The sequence below is a fragment of the Eptesicus fuscus genome, chromosome 19 (genome assembly GCF_027574615.1).
Source record: "Eptesicus fuscus isolate TK198812 chromosome 19, DD_ASM_mEF_20220401, whole genome shotgun sequence".
NCBI classification, from domain to species: Eukaryota; Metazoa; Chordata; class Mammalia; order Chiroptera; family Vespertilionidae; genus Eptesicus; species Eptesicus fuscus.
The window spans coordinates 7,855,117-7,873,848 of NC_072491.1; the positions used below are offsets into that span (position 1 = coordinate 7,855,117).

Here is an 18,732-nt window from a genome sequence, read left to right on the forward strand (position 1 = left end):
GATGACAGATGTCAAAACTTCATCCATTATTTTTTTGGTAGTTTTTCAAGGGACTCTAAGCAACTTCCTTGCACATTGGACATATTATGTCAACCTGGGCTGGACATGGCTATGGAACAGTCTTAATAAATAAGACCTGTCATTTATGAGGCATTTTATTAGGGTGAGAACTCAATAAATATTTTAAATTTCCTATAAATTGGTTATCTAGAGATACCTTAATGTGTCAACTAATAAATGGCAACTCTTAATGTTTAATAATTTTTATTTTTACTATATATTTTCTAATCACTATTTTCATTAAAATTAAATCATGTAAATTAGTAGATACAACAGTTTGTTTGAGAAGCCTTAAAACTTTGTGACCATTAATTTTACTTATAGGAATCTATCATTAGGAAATAATAAGAAATGCCAAAGAAAAAATTGGAAGCCACAATGTTTATTGCAGCATTACTTATAAAATGAAAAAATAAAATCTCTGTAAATATCCCAACTTAGAAGAAAATAATTATGGTAGAGTTGTACAATAGAACATTTATGTAGTAATTAAAAATAAAGAGTGCTTTAATGACACGAAAATGATTTCAATAATCAGTAATGTTAAGTAAAATACAGCACACAAAATTATATGTAGTGTGATTACAAGTACTAAGAGAAACATGGATTTAAAAAATAAGAATAAGAGAAGAACCAAGATGATGGCCATAGGTAAACGCCTGTACTAGTACTTACTGCCTCCTACAACCACATCAAAATTACAACTAAAATACAGAACAACCATCCTCAGATCTGCCTGGAAGCTGGCTGAATGGAAGTCCTACAACTAGAGAAGTAAAGCAGAAAGCACACAGAGACTGGTAGGAGGTGCAGAGCGGCTGGTCCGGCACCCATGTGGGCCGCTTTTCTAACTGGGAGGGATTTGGCCTCTGCGGAGGCTGCCAGGAAGAGCAAGGGGTCCCAGCCCCACACAGACCCCCAGCCCAGGGTCCCAGAGCTGGGAAAAGAAGTCCCTACGGGCAGTAAGAACTATGGGCTGTAAAAACCAGTGTGGATTGTGGTTGAGAGACACAGAGGTTGCTGGAGACCCATGTGTCCCTCTTAAAGGGCCGTGTATGAACTTACTCAGACTTGCTTCCTCTGAGCTCCAGTGCCAGGAGGTGTTGGTGGACCCAGTCATATATGAAGAGGAACTAGATTGTCTGGCATCGGGGCAGGAACTCAGGGGCAGCTTTCTCCCAAATGGAGGTGCTTGCAGGGGTCATTGTTCCTGTGCTGGGGGCCTCCCCTGTCGCAGGGCTGACTGGCAGCCATATCAGCATGGCCCACACTGTTTGCTCCGCCCCCTCCAATTTGCAGCCCCACTCAAGCTGTTTGCAACAGCTTTTTCCTATGAAGGGCCTGCCCTGGCTCAGGCTTCAGACTTTGCTAAAATATCTCAAACAAACTGTAGCTGGGTCAGCATGCCCCAAATCTATCAATTAAAGGCCCAAGACCCGGCACTAGCATGAGCCTGCCGTGCTTCACAGCTGGGCCTGGTTTGAGCACCTCTAAGCCCAATACAAATAACTCCTACTGGGTGTCCCAGGCAGTGGCTGACTCTGTACCTCCCTGGAGGCTCTAGAGCCAGTGTACCCAGTGGACAGCTTCAGACCAGAGCAGATTACAACTTTACACATCCACAAGTGACACACTCAAGAGGCAGATTCAGTGAACGCCAAAGCCCCATTGAAGCAAGTCCTGCTCCATCGGGGTATCTCCTGCACAGCAGCTCTCCCACTGTAGTCCCAGCTGGTCCTCACAGCCAATTGGTCTGGAGGTCAACTCCTCCCAGTGACACCAATAGCAATCAAGGCTCAACTACAAGACTGTGCACACAACCCACGCAGGGGTGCATCTAGAGTGCCCAACTCAGTTGACTGGGGATGCTGAGCCACTGGGCCCTACAGGACATCTACTATACAGGGTCACTCTACCAATTCCAGGAGACATGGTAGCTCTACCTAATACATAGAAACAAACACAAGGAAGCAGCCAAAATAGGGAGACATGTCACAAATGAAAGAAATGGAAGCAAGCAAACTTCTGGTTACAGAGTTCAAAGCCATGGTTATAAGGCTACTCAAGGATCTTCATGAGACTTCAAGGATCTTAGTGAGGGCGTCAAAGATATGAAAAAGAACCAGTCAGAAATTAAGTGTACACTAACTGAAATAAAGAATAATTTACAAGGATTCAACAGTAGTGTAGAGGATCCCAAGAATCAAACCAATGATGTGGAATATGAGAGAGCAAAAAACACCCAATCAGAAAAGCAAAAAGAATCCAAAAATATGAAGAGAGTGTAAGGAGCCTCTGGGACACCTTCAAGTGCAACAACATTCACATTAAGGGGGTGCCAGAAAGAGATGAGAGAGAGCAAGATATTGAAAACCTATTTGAAGAAATGACAGAAACTTCGCCTACCTGGTGAAAGAAATAGACTTACAAGTCCAGGAAGCACAGAGAGTTCCAACTAAGAGCAACCCAAAGAGGCCCACATGAAGACACATCATAATTATAATGCCCAGGGTTAAAGACAAAGAGAGAATCTTAAAAGGAGCAAGAGAAAAACAGTTACCTACAAGGGAGCACCATACGACTGTCAGCTGATTTCTCAACAGAAACTATGCAGGCCAGAAGGGAGTGGCAAGAAACATTCAAAGTGATGAATAGCAAAGACCTACAACCAAGATTACTCTGCCCAGCAAAGCTCTCATTTAGAATTGAAGGTCAGATCAAGAGCTTTACAGAGAAGAAAAAGCTAAAGGAGTTCATCACCACCAAACCAAGTATTACATGAAATGTTGAAGTGTATTCTTTAAGAAGAGGAAGAAGAAGAAGGAAAAAAAAGAATGAGCAATAAAATTGCAACAAATACATACCTATCAACAATTGAATCTAAAAGTCAAAATAAACAAGAAATCTAATGAACAAAGTAAAATGGTGAATAAAATAGAATTGGAGGCATGGAAGCATGGAACAGACCGATGAATCTCAGAGGGAGGGTGGGCAGAAAGAGATTAACCAAAGTTCTTACCTATGGACACAGACAGTAGGGGGAGGGTGAAGGCCTAGGGTGGGGTGGGAACCAGGTGGAGGGGGGTAATGAGGGGAAAAAGGGGGACATCTGTAATACTCTCAACAATAAAGATTTAAAAAAATAAGAAGAATACATGCTACATACAAATAGAAAAAGAAACCTTTAGAAAAAAGACAAGAAGCAATTATGAAAGTGTTTATATGGGTATCACTGCACAGTGTTATTATGGGTGACCAATTATTTTCTTCTTTATGCATGCCGGTAATTTAAAAAAATTAAATGTGGCTTTTCTACTTTTATTATCAGAAGAATATCTTTGACTTAAAAATGTTAACTACAATAGAAATGGGTAGTGTTCAGAATGAGAAGATGACAAAATATGAGTTCTCACATTTTTTGAAGTGATTATTGAAGTTATTAATGTCATACTGTGGTCTTCAGAGCTATGACCAAGCAAAAACCACATAGGCTTACCTATTGAATGGAAAATATTAGATATATTGTAGGTAGCCTCTGGATCTTTTTTGTGTCTTGCTTATGATGCCATTATTCAAACAGATTTCAGTTATATGTTTATTAACAATTAGGAATTATGTAAAAATTCTTTCTCAAACTATAGCTATTACTTTGTGCAATTGTTTTGTGAATAAACATCATGAGATTATTTCTACAAAGCAGGAGCATACATACTTAATTACTTATGAAAAGTACCCTAGAGGCTGTATTATTTACTTGTAGCTTAACTAAATTTACTCAGGCAATTTATTAATTCAAAAAATACTATTTTTTGAACCAACTTATTTGTCATCTCCAGAAGTTCAAGGGAGAATAGTTTCTGACAAGGGGATGGGCAGGATTATATTCTCTGGGCATCTGAGTGAAGCGTAAGACTGAGTGATACCATGTTTTACATGTGATGGGTGTACCGCTCAGTGATTTTTACACTAGAGAAATATATTTATAATTCCTGCTATCACTTTTATACTTCTAGTATGTTCCTGTATGTATGTATGTATGTATGTATTAAAATATTTTTATTGATTTCAGAGAGGAAGGGAGAGGTAGAGAGGTATAGAAACGTCAATGATGAGAGAGAATCATTGATCGGCTGGCTGCCTCTGCACACCCCACACTGGGGATTGAGCTCCAAACTGAGCATGTGCCCTGACTGGGAACTGAACCTGTGACCTCCTGGTTCATAGGTCGACATTCCATCACTGAGCCATGCCAGCCAGGCTATTTATTTATTTTTTAAAATCTTTATTGTTGAAAGTATTACATATGTCCCCCTTTTTCTCCCATTGACCTCTTCTAGCCTGCCCCTGCTTCCCCACCGTATTGTCTGTGTCCATAGGTTACCTATATATGCATACAAGGTCTTTGGTTGATCTCTCCCATCCACCCACTCTCCCCCACCTTCCCTCTGAGATTTGACAGTCTGTTCCATGCTTCTATGTCTCTGGATGTATTTTGTTCATCAGTTTGTTTTGTTCATTAGATTCCACACATGAGTGAGATCATGTGATACTTTTCTTAATGTTTTTCATTTCTCAGAGAAGCAGTGAAAAAATATTTTACACAAGACTTCAAAATTGCTTCTTGAACGTGTCTTCACATAGAAACATGCATATAGAGGCATTCCATAAACAACAAAAAAATTTTGGGGAAAGATGTTCTTTGCAGTATTATTACATTTAAAAAGGAGAATTCTTCTAAATATTCAGAATTGGGAAGAGTGGAGTCCATGAAGACTTTAAATTACCATTAAAAATATAAAGTACTATTTAAGTGGAAAAATTAATTTTTAATAAGTAGAAATGTAAAGCCCCAAACCAGGATATAAAATTACTAATGGTGGTTAATGAACAAGTAAATTCTCAGGTCTCTCTGTCTCTAATTGTTTCTTCAGAGAAAAACGGAGTTAACTTTGTTTAAAGGAAACAGTCTTAAGTCTTTGGGAGGGCTCCAAAGTCTTTTACTGACCTAAATGTTTCAAACTACATTTCTCAATAACGAAATAACACAAAGTAATACTCTGTTAGACAAATTGTTGCAGGTCAAAATTATAATTCCAGCTGAGGCTAACTTAATAAAACTTTCTATACAGACTAAGCATTTAGAAAATATAGAGAATCTTGTGGTTGTCTAAATAGGTTTTACAGATGAGGAAACAATTCCAGCTACTTCTAAAAGGAGCCAAAAAAGAGAAACAGATTTCCTTTTATCTCCTTGCTCAAGGCCCATTCTCTTTTCTCTGGAGGAATCTATGTACTGTTTTTCAAACTGAGCGTATTCCTTTGAAATCACTGTTCCCTCTAAGCTTGGTTTCAAAACAAAACAAAACCCAGTCCCAAACACCATGGAAAGTGAAATTACAAATGTAACGTTTGATTATCTTGATTTACTTTAAATTATCTTTTCTACTTGTTGTCTTAATGGGACAAAGGCAGTACAAACTTGTTAGGTACAATTAAGTGTAGTTATGTTCAAAGAAAATGGAGTCCTACATTAAATCTTATTTGGACTGACTCACAGTTCAGTGCGTTACATGAAAATCAAAACAAATACAATGTTTTAAAAAAGCTAATGAGTTTTAGTAAAAATATCCTCACAGAATAAAGTGCTGGCAAATTTTATTGAATTGGGAGTCTATTAATGTTTTCCCCCCTCCATACAAAACAGAGTTTGGGAAAAGATTAGAGTATTTTGAATTCAATACACTTTGAACTGTCATCTCAAAGATTTACTTAAAAAATAAATTGATGGCAGAATTCTATAGAGCTTTTCTTAGAAAGAAATGAAAGCACATTAGAAAAAAAAAAAAAAGAAGTACTATGACAATAGCACTTTTCTAGGAGGTAAAAGAAATTAGGTCATGCTTAATGAAATCAGGCAGCAACCCTAAAATCAACCGGAATGTTCTGGCTCCTTCTTCTTACATAGTTTTTGTGGGAAACAGAGTTTCTGAGATCCCTTTGAGTGTTTTAATTTATATTCCAAAATATATGATGAGCAGCAGAAGTACATATGATGGAAAGGAAAGGAAACGAACATGTATTATGCAATTATTTTATGGGCCAACATCACTCTGGGTACGTGTATTTTCTCATTTAATATAAATGGAGGGGTTACTATAGCAACTCAAGCCATACACAATGTAAACATAACAGAATAAATTCCACGTTGGCTGCAAGAGCAATAATTCACGTATTCTTCATTCTGTATCTCCCAATGTTATAAGGATCCCCATTTAAAAGGCTAGATGTATTTCTATGCATATAAACTGCACATTTGCCATGTGACTTTGGGATAGAGGGGAAAGAGAACTAGTATTTAATGGGCAACCCATTTTAATATATTCAACAGATATTTATTGAGCATTTACTATCTTTAAGACATTGTTAATAGGTATTAGGAATAGAGATATAAACCACGCGAAGTTATTATTCTCTAGGAGACTGGACATGCTCAGGTGAGGCCGATATGAAATAGGTAAATCAGCAAATGTGCCAGATAGTGATACATGCTCAGCAAAGATTTGAACCCAAGTGATTTATACAGACTGGCTCGCTGTCTACTTCAGCTGCGGCGGGCAAGGATGGTGTTCCTGTGGATATGGCAATGTATAACATTTTATTTTATCTTTGCCATACCCTCAGAGGTAATGATAACTTCATCTTACAAAGCTAAGTAAGTTTAAGCACATGTCACACAGATCACACAGCTATTACTTTTCCCTTCCCAGATTCATGTTGGACTCTCAAGGTTTTTTATACAGTTTGATACTGGGGATGTCTCTCTTTATATTTTTTATAATATTTGTTCCAACATTCTGAGTTTTTAAAGAGCTCATAGTTTATGGGGAGCAAGGTGGGCCTCCTCCTGCCCTTACAGGGAAATGCCAGAGTGTGGTGTTTTTTGTTTTGTTTGTTTTGTTTTGTTTTCCAATTTTTTTTATTAAGGTATTATATGTGTACATATCTTACCATTGCCACCCCCCACCCCACTCCCATTGGTGGTTTTGTTTTGTTTTATTTTGTTTGTTTGTTTTTTTAGAGAAAGAGAGTGGAAGCGAGAGGGAGAAGACAGAGAGAAAGAAACATCGATGTGAGAGAGACACATCCATGGGTTGCCTCCTGCACGCTCCTCGACCAGAAGCAGGGATTGAGCCTGCAACCAAGGTACGTGCCTTTGACCGGAATCAAACCCAGAACCCTTCAGTCCACAGGCCGATGCTCTATCCTCTGAGCAAACCGGCGAGGGCGGTTCTTCTCGTTTAATCTAACAAAATAATTAACGGAGGAAACGACGCTTATCGCTATCCTCAAACTTTTCAGCAGTTATCTTTCCTGTGGTGAACACTTAAAAACAAAGATCTGTTTTCTGTCTGGCTGGTGTGTTTGTTTGAAGAAACCTTCTCCTCTCTGGAAAGCATGTTTGTGCTGGAAGGGAGCATGGCTGACAAAGTCCCTCACTGAGGGCTGCCCCTCAGGATGGCCTCGCACAGAATGTGTGACTGTCTGTCATCAGCTGAGATGCAGCTTGAACAATAGTCCCTTGGCTCCCCTCCAGCCCCAAATAAAGCTGCGGAGGAGCAAGGCAAGGTTCTCCTTGCACCCCTGGGGGAGGCAGGGCAAAGGCTGGCAATGCTTCTGATACTTAGAGACTCTCTCCTTAAGAAAAGCTCACCCCTGTCCCCTGGGCCAGAGAACTGGGGGGCCTCCTCTGTTCCCAAAGTGACTTCTGCTTACCTCGTGCTTGTGGGACCCGCATGAGGTCATCAGTGGCGTGTTTTTCCCTGTCGGCCCAGTTGTAGCCTGGGTCCTTCTAAGCCTCATATTCCCATTGGGAATTCCTACCCACTGGGTTCTTTTCTGAAACCAGCTTAGCACAGTTTTGTTTTCTTCCTCTTTTTCCTTCTAGCGAATGCTATCCCATGACAAAGTTCGGTACTTTGCCTACAGCTTTCCTCCATCAAAACAAGGACCAGTTTGTAGAGTGATCACCTTTCATTCACAGGACAGTCATTTATTGGAGCGTTTCAGTTATCATGTTTGGGGAGGGGGTTCGTTACGCAAAGTGAATCCGACCAGACTGTGACCCTTTCTTGTGATCCCTAATCTCCCCATCCCCCAAATGTCTACCCTGCATGTTCAGTTGCTGCAGGACCTCTCCATCTTGACGTCCTACTTTTCCTCATGTTACAATAACACCTCTCCCCACCCACTCCCTATGCCGATTCTTCTTCTGCAGTTTTCTGTCAAGAGTGTCATCAAGCCCTAGCTGGTCTGGCTCAGTGGATAGAGCGTTGGCCTGCGGACTGAAGGGTCCTGGGTTTGATTCTGCTCAAGGGCACATGCCCGGGTTGCGGGCTCGATCCCCAGTCGGGGGCATGCAGGAGGCAGCTGATCAATGATTCTCTGTCATCACTGATGTTTCTATCTCTCTCTCCCTCTCCCTTCCTCTCTGAAATCAATAACAATATATTAAAAAAATAAGTTTGTTAAAAAAAGAAAAAGAGTGTCATCATCTTTTTAGTTATCCCTTTCAGTGGCAAGCCTCTCAACCTGGTCATTGTCCTTTCATACTATCTGTTGTCATCTTTCTACTCCTGGGTCAAGGATGCTAGCTGTCAACCTTCTCAGCTCATCTGGGTTCCTGTAATAATTTAATTTGTCTCCCTGCCTCTGACTGCTTTCTTTCCCATGCACCCTAGGCACATGCCCCTGCTATCTTCCACATTCCAAAGCTTCTTGTTATCTAAAACAAAACTATGCAAAAATCTCCGTGGCCGCCCATTAGATTGGCTTTCAAGACCTTCCACATTCAGCCTTTCTAACTTCTGAAGTTCCTTCCCCAGGCACCCTTACTCCAATACTCCCGGCCAGCCAGGTGAGCTTCCTGTGCCTTTTCACTTTTGCCTTTTACTTCATGATAACCCATCCTCGCCAGTGGTTGACCAGGCAGCCCCGTGCATATAGCGTAGTCCTGTCTTAAACAGCTTGGGCCAAGTCTGACTTATTTTCTGGAATCTTCTTCACGGTGTCAGTTAGCAGTGATTCCTCTCTTACCTACTCTCCTAGGGCACTCACTCTGCCCTACTTGGCACTGCTGCCTGTTTTTTGTTTGTTTTTTTCTCATTAAATTTTATTGTTTGGGCAAGCATAGTTATTTTCCAGGCTTATTATTTTAAATGAATTAACAAATAATTCAACGTTCACCATTTTCATTTCTAATCTGGTAAATGTCAACAGATAGAACCTATCTAAAAGAAAAAGTTTTTTTTTGGGGGGGTCCTCGATAATTTGAGAATGTGAAATAGTCTTCAGATGAAAATATTTGAGAAGCACTGCTCTCAGTAAAGAGGTGGCTCAGGCCCTAGCCGGTTTGGCTCAGTGGCTAGAGCGTCAGCCTGCGGACTAAAGGGTCCCGGGTTCTATTCCAGTCAAGGGCACATGCCCAGGTTGCTGGCCCGACTCCCGGTGGGGGTGTGTGCAGGAGGCAGCCAATCGGTGATTCGCTCTCATCATTGATGTTTCTGTCTCTCCCTTCCTCTCTGAAATCAATAAAAATATATTAAAAAAAAAAAAAAAAAAAGAGGTGGCTCAGGGCAGAGATGACCCAGGAAAAGATAACATTTGAACAGAGTTTAAAGAATAAATAGTGCATTGCTACATGTTATGGACTAAATGTTTGTGTCCCAGAATTCACACGTGAAAGCCCTAACCACACTGTGATGGTATTTGCAGATGGGGCCTTTGGGAGATAATTCGGTTTAGATTAGGTCATAAGGGTAGAGCCCACAGGATGGGGTTAGTGCCCTTATAAAGAGTGAAAGAGAAAGAGAGACAGAGAAGAAAGAGGGAGAGAGAGAAAGCAAGCAAGCAAGCAAGCAAGCAAGCAAGAAAACAAACCTCATGAGCTTGTACCAAGGAAAGACTATGGGAGGACATAGAGAGATGTTGGCTGTCTGCAAGCCAGGAAGTAGGCCCTCATCAGGCAGGAACTACCTGCACACTGACCTTGGCCACCAGAATTGTGAGAAATAAACATCTGTTGTTTAAGCACCCAGTCGATGGTATGTTGTTATAGCAGCCCAAGCTCACTAAAATGCTATAGTCGCTTTACTGTCTCTCTTGCCACCTTCCTCTTTGCTCAACTTTTCTAGCGACTTTAGTGTCGCAGAGGTTTCTGAACCGCATTTATCAAGTTCCTGTAGGAGGGAGTGATTTTGTACTTAAAATTGCCTCTGGGACACGACTCCTCAAGATATGCATATAATTTGCTTGTACACTTCCTTTGGATTTTTGCCCAAGTTTTTTTTTTTTTTTTAATTTTCACCTGAGGATATTTTCCCATTGATTTTTAGAGAGTGGAAGAGATAGGGAAAGACAGAGAAATATCGAGGTGAGAGAAACACATCAATTGTTTGCCTCCTGCACGAGCTCCGACCAGGGCTCGGCCAGGGAGGAGTCTGCAACTAAGGTACATGCCCTTGCTTGACTGGAATCAAACCCGGGACCCTTTATTCACAGGCTAATGCTCTATCTACTGAGCCAAACTGACTACGGGTTTGGCCCATCTTTGATTCCTTATCATCTGAGCTAAAATAGTAACTTCCATCAATATTTCTCCCCTTATAGAGTTCCATTTTTCTCCAAGGCAAGTTCCGCATTTGACATGATGTGGTCATCTATTTATTTAGTGCCCATCTCCTGCACTGCAGTGGGGCTCCATGCGGGCAAGGGTTGGTTTGCTTTCGCGGTGCATTATTCCAGCTTCAGAGCGTAATGTCTTGCACATGGATAACAATGCCCTCGATAAAATTTGTCGAATAAAGGAATGACTCTTTATGATCTCCCCTTAAGAGCATAGATTCTGTCTTATCAGTTTTTCAGTAACCAGAACTGAATAGGAATCCAGTTACCTCCGCTGCCACCGTCCACCCAACTAAAATCACCCCCACTAAGGTCACCACGGTAGAACAGACACATCCGAACTCTATCTTCTGGCCTCCTTGTACAATTTGTAGTCCTGTAATTATTGAACACACCCTCCTTCTCAAATCCCTTCCCTTCCCTTGGCCTCTAAGACCCTGGTCTCTTCATCTGTCCCTCTACTCCTCCACATTCCAAAGCTCCTCTGGGTGTCCTACAACTTGACTGAAATCGGACACTATCTACAGATAAGAGTGAGCTCCCACAGGGTAAGGGCCTCCCTGGTGAATTAACACAAGGAGGCCATAGACCAGTGGTTCTCAACCTTTCTAATGCCGCGACCCTTTAATACAGTTCCTCATGTTGTGGTGACCCCCAACCATAAAATTATTTTCGTTGCTACTTCATAACTGTAATTTTGCTACAGTTATGAATCGTAGTGTAAATATCTGTGTTTTCCGATGGTCTTAGGCGACCCCTGTGAAAGGGTCGTTCGACCCCCAAAGGGGTCGCGACCCACAGGTTGAGAACCTCTGCCATAGACTGCCATAGACCAAGGTGGCTTTAAAGTGGTGGCCTCTGTAAGCAAATTGAAATCTAAGCCTGTAAATGCCTCAAGGCTATGACATTGACACCTGAGGATAACCAGTCACAAACAGCCAACTAGGCCTGAAGCAGCAACCAATCAAATTCCTTTGCATGCTTCTCTGTATAGCTTTTATGGGTGCGCACTTTTGACCACTTCCAGTTTGGTACTGCCCAGTTGGAATCGGTTTTTCTCAAATAAACTCTTAAAAATGGATACCTTTTGACACCCCCGACCCCTAAGACACAAGCTGCAATTCGTCACTTAAGCTTCTGACTATTCTCAGTCAAACAGTATGCAAAGTTATAATGGCCACCATAATGAGATGGTAGTTTAAGACTGAAGAACAATCCAGGCAACTCCATAGACTATCACAGAATTTATTATAGAGTAATTTCATTAAATGGATGTGGGGTCAGAGCAGACAGACGACCAGCAATCTGCAGATCACTTCTGCTAACAGACTCCTGTTACACTGCTTTTTTATAGCATAACAGGTACTAATGATTGACAAGACAACGGCACAAAGAATGTAGTGTGTGCCAGGGGCCATATCTCCTAGTGGTTTTGTGACGGATGACTGTTTATAATTGATAACTATCAGCAGTTTGATATTTATCTCCGTGGTCCAGGTGATTCTAGTAACACAAACGATTGAAAGAATGTCATGTGGTTTTAATTTTTTAAAAAACATGTTTTTATTGATTTTCACAGATAGGACGGAAGAGGGAGAGAGAGATAGAAACATCAATGATGAAACATTGATTGGCTGCCTCCTCTACACCCCCTACTGTGAATCAAGCCCGAAACCCAGGCATGTGCCCTGACCTGGAATAGAACCATGACCTCCTGGTTCATGGGTTGATGCTCAACGACTGAGCCACATGAGCTGGGCTGTGGTTTTAATGTTTAATTTAAGAACAGTGAATAGTGAATTTGAATTTACAATACCTTAATCATGGAATCACTCACTTAACCCCCCTGAATCTCAGTTTCTTCAAAACTAAAATGGGCTAATAATGCCCAAACCTGAGGGTTAGTGTGAGACATTAATGATTCCGTGCTTAAAGTTCTCTTTGTGAACAACAGAAGAACACTATTAAATGAAAATAATTATTTCAGTAGTTAGGTTTAAAGGGGGATTTCCACTTTTGGGGAGAGCAAGATACTTGTCTCCTTCATCCTAACATCGTTGAAGTTGTCTCATAACTTGGATCAGACAAACAATTTCGCCGAAAAGGCATAGCCTGTATTTTGTCTTGCAGAAACCTCTCTAAGCAGAACACTGAATACATGTTTTACACTTGGACAAATAGTTATTCACAGACAGATGCTGGCCACATGTCTTGAAAGACAAGATCAATGAAAAATGCCAGCAAATGGGGAAGTGGAGGGAAGGCAGAACAGTTATTTCCTGAAGCAACACACCTCCCCGTCGTTGTGAGTGTCTGTAGCCGTGTGCGGAGCACGCCAGGGCCCTGGGTGTGGTTCTGCGCAGCTGACTGCAGTGTAACTCAATTAGGGACTTCTCAGTGGCTGGGCATCTGGGATCTCAAATGGTTGTTTATGTTCTCCAGATGGCCAGGGACAGCAGCAAGGATACATTTAAAATGAAAGAATACAGGGGTGGGGAGAGAGTTAGAGAAGTAGTTAAGCTGCTCTGTCTTTTCCTTATTGTAGTCTGGTTTTGGAGGTAGGGTAATAAAACAACCGCTCCAGAGAAAAATGCTTTGCGCTCATTAAAGGTGCTTAAATATCTTGAGTGGTTTCCTCATCATAAAAGGAAGTGCTCCTTGCATAGACACCTGCAACCTAAAGCGGAGGTACAGGGAACAATGCCTTTTAGAATTACAAAAATGCTTGGATTGCATACCCATTGTTTGTATATCAGTGGTCGGCAAACTCATTAGTCCACAGAGCCAAATATCAACGGTACAACGATTGACATTTCTTTTGAGAGCCACATTTTTTAAACTTAAACTTCTTCTAACGCCACTTCTTCCAAATAGACTCGCCCAGGCCGTGGTCTTTTGTGGAAGAGCCACACTCAAGAGGCCAAAGAGCCGCATGTGGCTTGCGAGCCACAGTTTGCCGACCACGGGTATAAGTCAATGCATACCTTAACAGTGGTGATGAGAAAAATCTTTCTAATGAAAAGGGATAATGATTGAAGATCACATGGACATCTTTAAAGACAAAAATAAATAAAACAAAACAAAACACCAGGCTATATTGGGACATGTGTGAGATGGGAGTTTTGTGACCTTTTCATTATAGCCTCAGCACCGATCATGCTGAAAGTTGGTGGAATATTTGAGACGAGGCATTCTATGATTGGACAAGGTGTTTCTCCACAGATAAGTGTAATTCGTGATTTGCCATCTATGTGGCCTCGGCAATGCTGAGTACCCAGCTGCTCGGCATTGTCTGGTCCTTCCCATCGCCTACCAGTTTAACCCAGAACGGTGCTGGTCTCACTGGAAGAGGCACAGGGGTACCTGCTGGGGGACTGCATGGTGTCACCTGAGGGCTCTGATCACCTCACCCATATGTTGATGGAACTTGCCAGTGGCCGCGTTATCCTAATCCGAGAGGGTGGTTATAACCTGACATCCATCCGGGAGAACATGGCCACCTACACTTGTACCCTCTTTGGAAACCCGCTCACCTGCTGACCTTGCCTCACACAGCCCCTACCATCAAGGGCCCTGGCCTGGATCACTGAGAGCATCCAAGTCCACCACAGATACTGGTGTCACTTGTGGGCCATAAAGGTGGAAGACAAAGAGGCACCCTCCAGTTACCAGTTAATTACTGAGGACGTGCTCCAACCGGCCAATTCTGGGTCAACCAAGGGGCTGGCCATGCTAGAAGGGAACATTGTGGGTGCCGGCCTGGGGAAGGCCACCTTAGCATCATCTGAGCAAGAGTTCACGCCAGCCCAGACCAAGTCAGAGACAGCTGTGGTGGAGCTCACTCACGCAGGACCTGTCTGGACCAGACCACCTCAGGGGAGCCTCAGGCACTGACAACCAGACTCCTCCAGCCCCACCTGTAAAGGAGCCCCACTCCAGATATCCCCAAGTAAGCTGAATCCCAAGAGCATGGAACTAGACAGCGAGGCTCAGGAGGCCCTAGAGTCTCGGGCCCCAGCAGAGGAGAAGTTACTAGGAGAGGCAGCTGGAGATCAGGACATGGATGATTGAGTGCTGGTGCCTGCCTTTGGGGACACTGACCAGGCCGAGTTTTATACTATGACACCACTGCCCTGGTGTCCCCATGTGGTGGCAGTAAGCCCCATTCCTGAAGCAGGCCTGTACATGACTCAACCTTGTCAGGACCCAGAGCATTCCAGAAGAATGGGTGTGTCTGTCTCGCTATGTGGTCTGTGGTGGTTACATCCATTCCCATAAGCTCCAGGATCTAAAAGGCTCAAGACCCCCGTTGGCCCTCAGCTACGTTGACCTGCCTACCTATTGTTACCAATGCCAGGCTTATGTCCACCACCGGGCTCTCCTAGATGCAAAGAACATCGTCCACCAGAACAAGTGTGGGAAGGACATGCCCAAGCACACTAACTCCCAGAATGTGTTCCTCTGCTCCACCTCCTGAGGCCCAAGACAGACCAGCCTTGGCTCATTCCAACCTGCACCTCCTTCCCCCTCCTGAAGACCCTGTCCAACTCCGCAAGGTGCTGATTTAAGTGTAAGTACCTGGAAGAGGACCGTGATGATGAATTGTAGATCTCCCCTTGCCCACTGCTCCCGGCTCTCCATCTACTCTGCCCCAGAAGAAAACAGGGGCAGCTCCGTGGCCCCAAGAGGGGGCTGATATCAAGAAGATAATACTTTGTAGGGAGCGGGGGGGAATCAACTGGCAGGTATGGTGGGGTTGCATATGTAACAAAGTACAAGCTGTTACAAAAATAAATGTAAAATAAAATAGACAGCCCTGGCCAGCTTGGCTCAGTGGTTGGAGCGTTGGCCCGCAGACTGAAGGGTCTTGGGTTTGATTCTGGTGAAAGGCATGTGCCTCAGTTTCAGGCTCCATCCTGGGCCCTGGCTGGGGCGCCTGTGGGAGGCAATCCGTTGATGTGTCTCTCTCACATTGATGTCTCTCTCTCTCTCTTCTCTCTCTCTCTCTCTCTCTGCCTCTCCCCCTCCTCTCCACTCTGTCTAAAACTCAATGGAAAAAATATCCTCGGGTGAGGATTAACAAAAAACAAAAACATAAACAATAAATAAAAATAATAATAAACATACTTATGCTCTCGTACAAAGCAACTATGGGGTTCTAGAACAGAACAAAAAATGTACACCGCGTTGCTATGCTGCCTAGGTCTTTTATACCTGGTGAAAACAGAAAGAATTTTTGATTCAGGGAAAACGTGTTTCCACCCTCCGGTAGCTTCCCTCCCCCCAGTGCAGCTGCATTAGCATGCGTGTTTTAGGTTCCCAGGTGAGTAGTATGGCGGTAATTACATTTTTGTGTAATCTTAGCAAAACTGAAAGAGCAAGAGCCTCTTTGAAATGCAACGAGGAAACGCTCCGCTATGTGACGGCGCGGGCCTTTGTTCCTCTGTAGACGCACTTGCAGGCCCAGCGCGAGAAGAGGAAGGGGAGGCTTTGGCAGAGTGCATCTGCTGCTCCTGAAGGTAGGTGAGAAGAGGTCGTGATCTTGCTGTGTGAGTCCCGCTTCAAGCCACGAGCAACAGCACCTGGAAGAGTCCTCCTCCAACCACCGCTCAGGTTGTACAGATGGATGTTGTTGTGTGGCTCCTGTCAGATCAAAAGGAAGAGCAGCTCAGCCCAAGCAGGTTGCCTCTGCCCTTTAATATGTAAAAAGCAAAAACCCAGCAAAACAGGTGCCTGTGTTAATTGCTACTCCCAAGGGCATGAACTGGGAGCAAGAAAATGAGCCGCGCTTCAAAACTGTAGTCAGAGCAAACAAAGACCTTGAGAGACAGGGTTAGCCAAGAAAGATTAAAAAAAAAAAAATCATCTAGTTAAAAATCTCACCAGTTGAATGGGATGACAGATGAATGATGGATGCAGGTGGGAAAATGGGATTCTCTTCAAAGCAAGGAGTGTGATGTGCAAGGCAATGAGGAAACTCCCTTCCTGGAGGATGTGCGCATGGGGAGGCAATAATGCCTTCTTGTGTGCTCACTGTATTGTCAGAAGCTGCTGGAACAGGTCCTCTGGGGAGCTGCTATGAAAGGAGGAAAAACCAAGAGCAATTTCCCATTTTGGTAGAAATTTAATGGAATTGTAATTGTCATTGTGCTACTCGTTAAGGTCAAATTTTTATGAAAGGAAGAACAAAATAAGCAAAACTCGGAAGACATGAGCTTTTAAGCCTGCTCCTCTGTTAACTAGTCATAGCGTGCTATGATTTTTAACCTCGCCGAGCCTCCATTTTTTTTATTCTGTAGAAGGAGAGTAACAATAATCCCCTTTCTATTCTTTTAAAGAAAGTAGCGATCCTGAGTTGAAAGGAACTATGACAGAAACTGAATAGGCCTCCCTGAATAATAGATATCATTTGGGTTCTGGAAAAAGTAAAAGAATATGAGACCTTGATGTCAGCGGTACAGCGGGTTTGCCACTTTGCTATGGAGCTAAGCAGAACACGCTCTCTGAAATGCTAAAGGGGGTGAATGGACTTGGGGATGAACGTGGCAGTTAAGCAAGCACCTTCATTTTGTGGACTTGCATATTTAGCTGCTTCGAAACACAGGGGTTTCCTTATTGCGTTTCCAGGGTAAGACTGCTACAGTCCCATCGCGATATTCAGTGGTGAAACCTTGTTTGTTACTGCCATTCCCATTTCTTTTCACTTAGAATCAGGAGAAAGTTACATTTCAAATATCTAATAGCAAATAAATAAATAAATGAATAAACAACCAAATAAATAGATAAAAACAAACCTTGGGTAAAGTCTTCAAAATATGTCTTATCTTGGATAGCCAATGCGTTCTATTGCTCGTTGTGTACAGATCATTGATCATACCTGAGAAACAAATACACAAATGAAAACAGATAGAAAAAGAGCAACAAAGATGAAAAGAACCCCAATAAGTCAAAACTAAAACCAGTCCAAACAAACAAACAGAAATACTTGGGGATTTAAATAAACAAATTTGTATGGATTAGGAAGGTAGTACAGCCATTCTTTTTTTCTGGTTGAATTGTGTATTCTTTTGAACAGAACTACTTAAATGGTCTCCCAACCTCATATTTCATTTGAATGGAGTGCTTGGCTCTCTGTGTATTTGTGAATGAATGAATATGTAAATGAGTGAGTGGATGTAGATCCTTATGCTACCAGATTAACTTTCCTGATAATCATGATTATCCTGGCACAGGAACCAAGTCCTGTCTTTCTCCAGGGATGAAGGAAGGTCCTACCGTCACAGGCAGCCAAGATCTGACACTTGGAGCAGAGTGAAAGGACACTCCGCAGTCCAGCAAGTTTTAGCTCCTTATTTTCACCAGGAGGAAACACTCTCAAAATATCTCCTAAGAAAGAGGTCAAACTGCATCCTTAGCATCCTTTCTCCCCCTCTTTTCTATGTTATCATCCTCCTGAAATCAAATTATTTCTAAATTTGCAGCTATGCAGTGCACAACCACGCAGCTGCTGGCTCGTTTTTTCCCTCTCCAGTTGGTACTTTGCCCTCCTTTTCCTTAATGTACAAGCTCAACTGTCAGTACATCCAGCTGAATAAGAAGCTGTCAGGAATTTCCACAAATAATTAAAGCATAAAAATAAATAATTAATGACCAGTGTGAGAGAATGTTCCTTTTCTTTCTGTAACACTCTTTGTGAAGGATGAACGCCGGAGAGCCAAGATAATCAAAAGCCCAGTGCTGGGTTTCTCTTACACATTTCTATTGATTCTTTATTTCCCATGAAGTATTTATTGTCTTAAGACAGTAACATTTTTATTTCACCAGCACAGAGAAACTGTAATTTGAATTGATTTCCTTTAAAGAAAGAGTAAGGTATAGATATATATATTCAAGTAATTAAAATATAGTTTTATAAATATTCTGGCTCAACTCTGGACAGATTGTCTCTCTCTGTGTCTTTCTCTCTTCTCTCCCCGTCTCAGAAACATCTTT

The 18,732-nt window shown here is 42.4% G+C and overlaps 1 pseudogene; it reads left to right on the forward strand.

Annotated features, from left to right (window-relative positions):
• Positions 1 to 13,990: 13,990 nt before the first annotated feature.
• Positions 13,991 to 15,217, forward strand: LOC114234109 (histone deacetylase 6-like; annotated as a pseudogene).
• Positions 15,218 to 18,732: the final 3,515 nt, after the last annotated feature.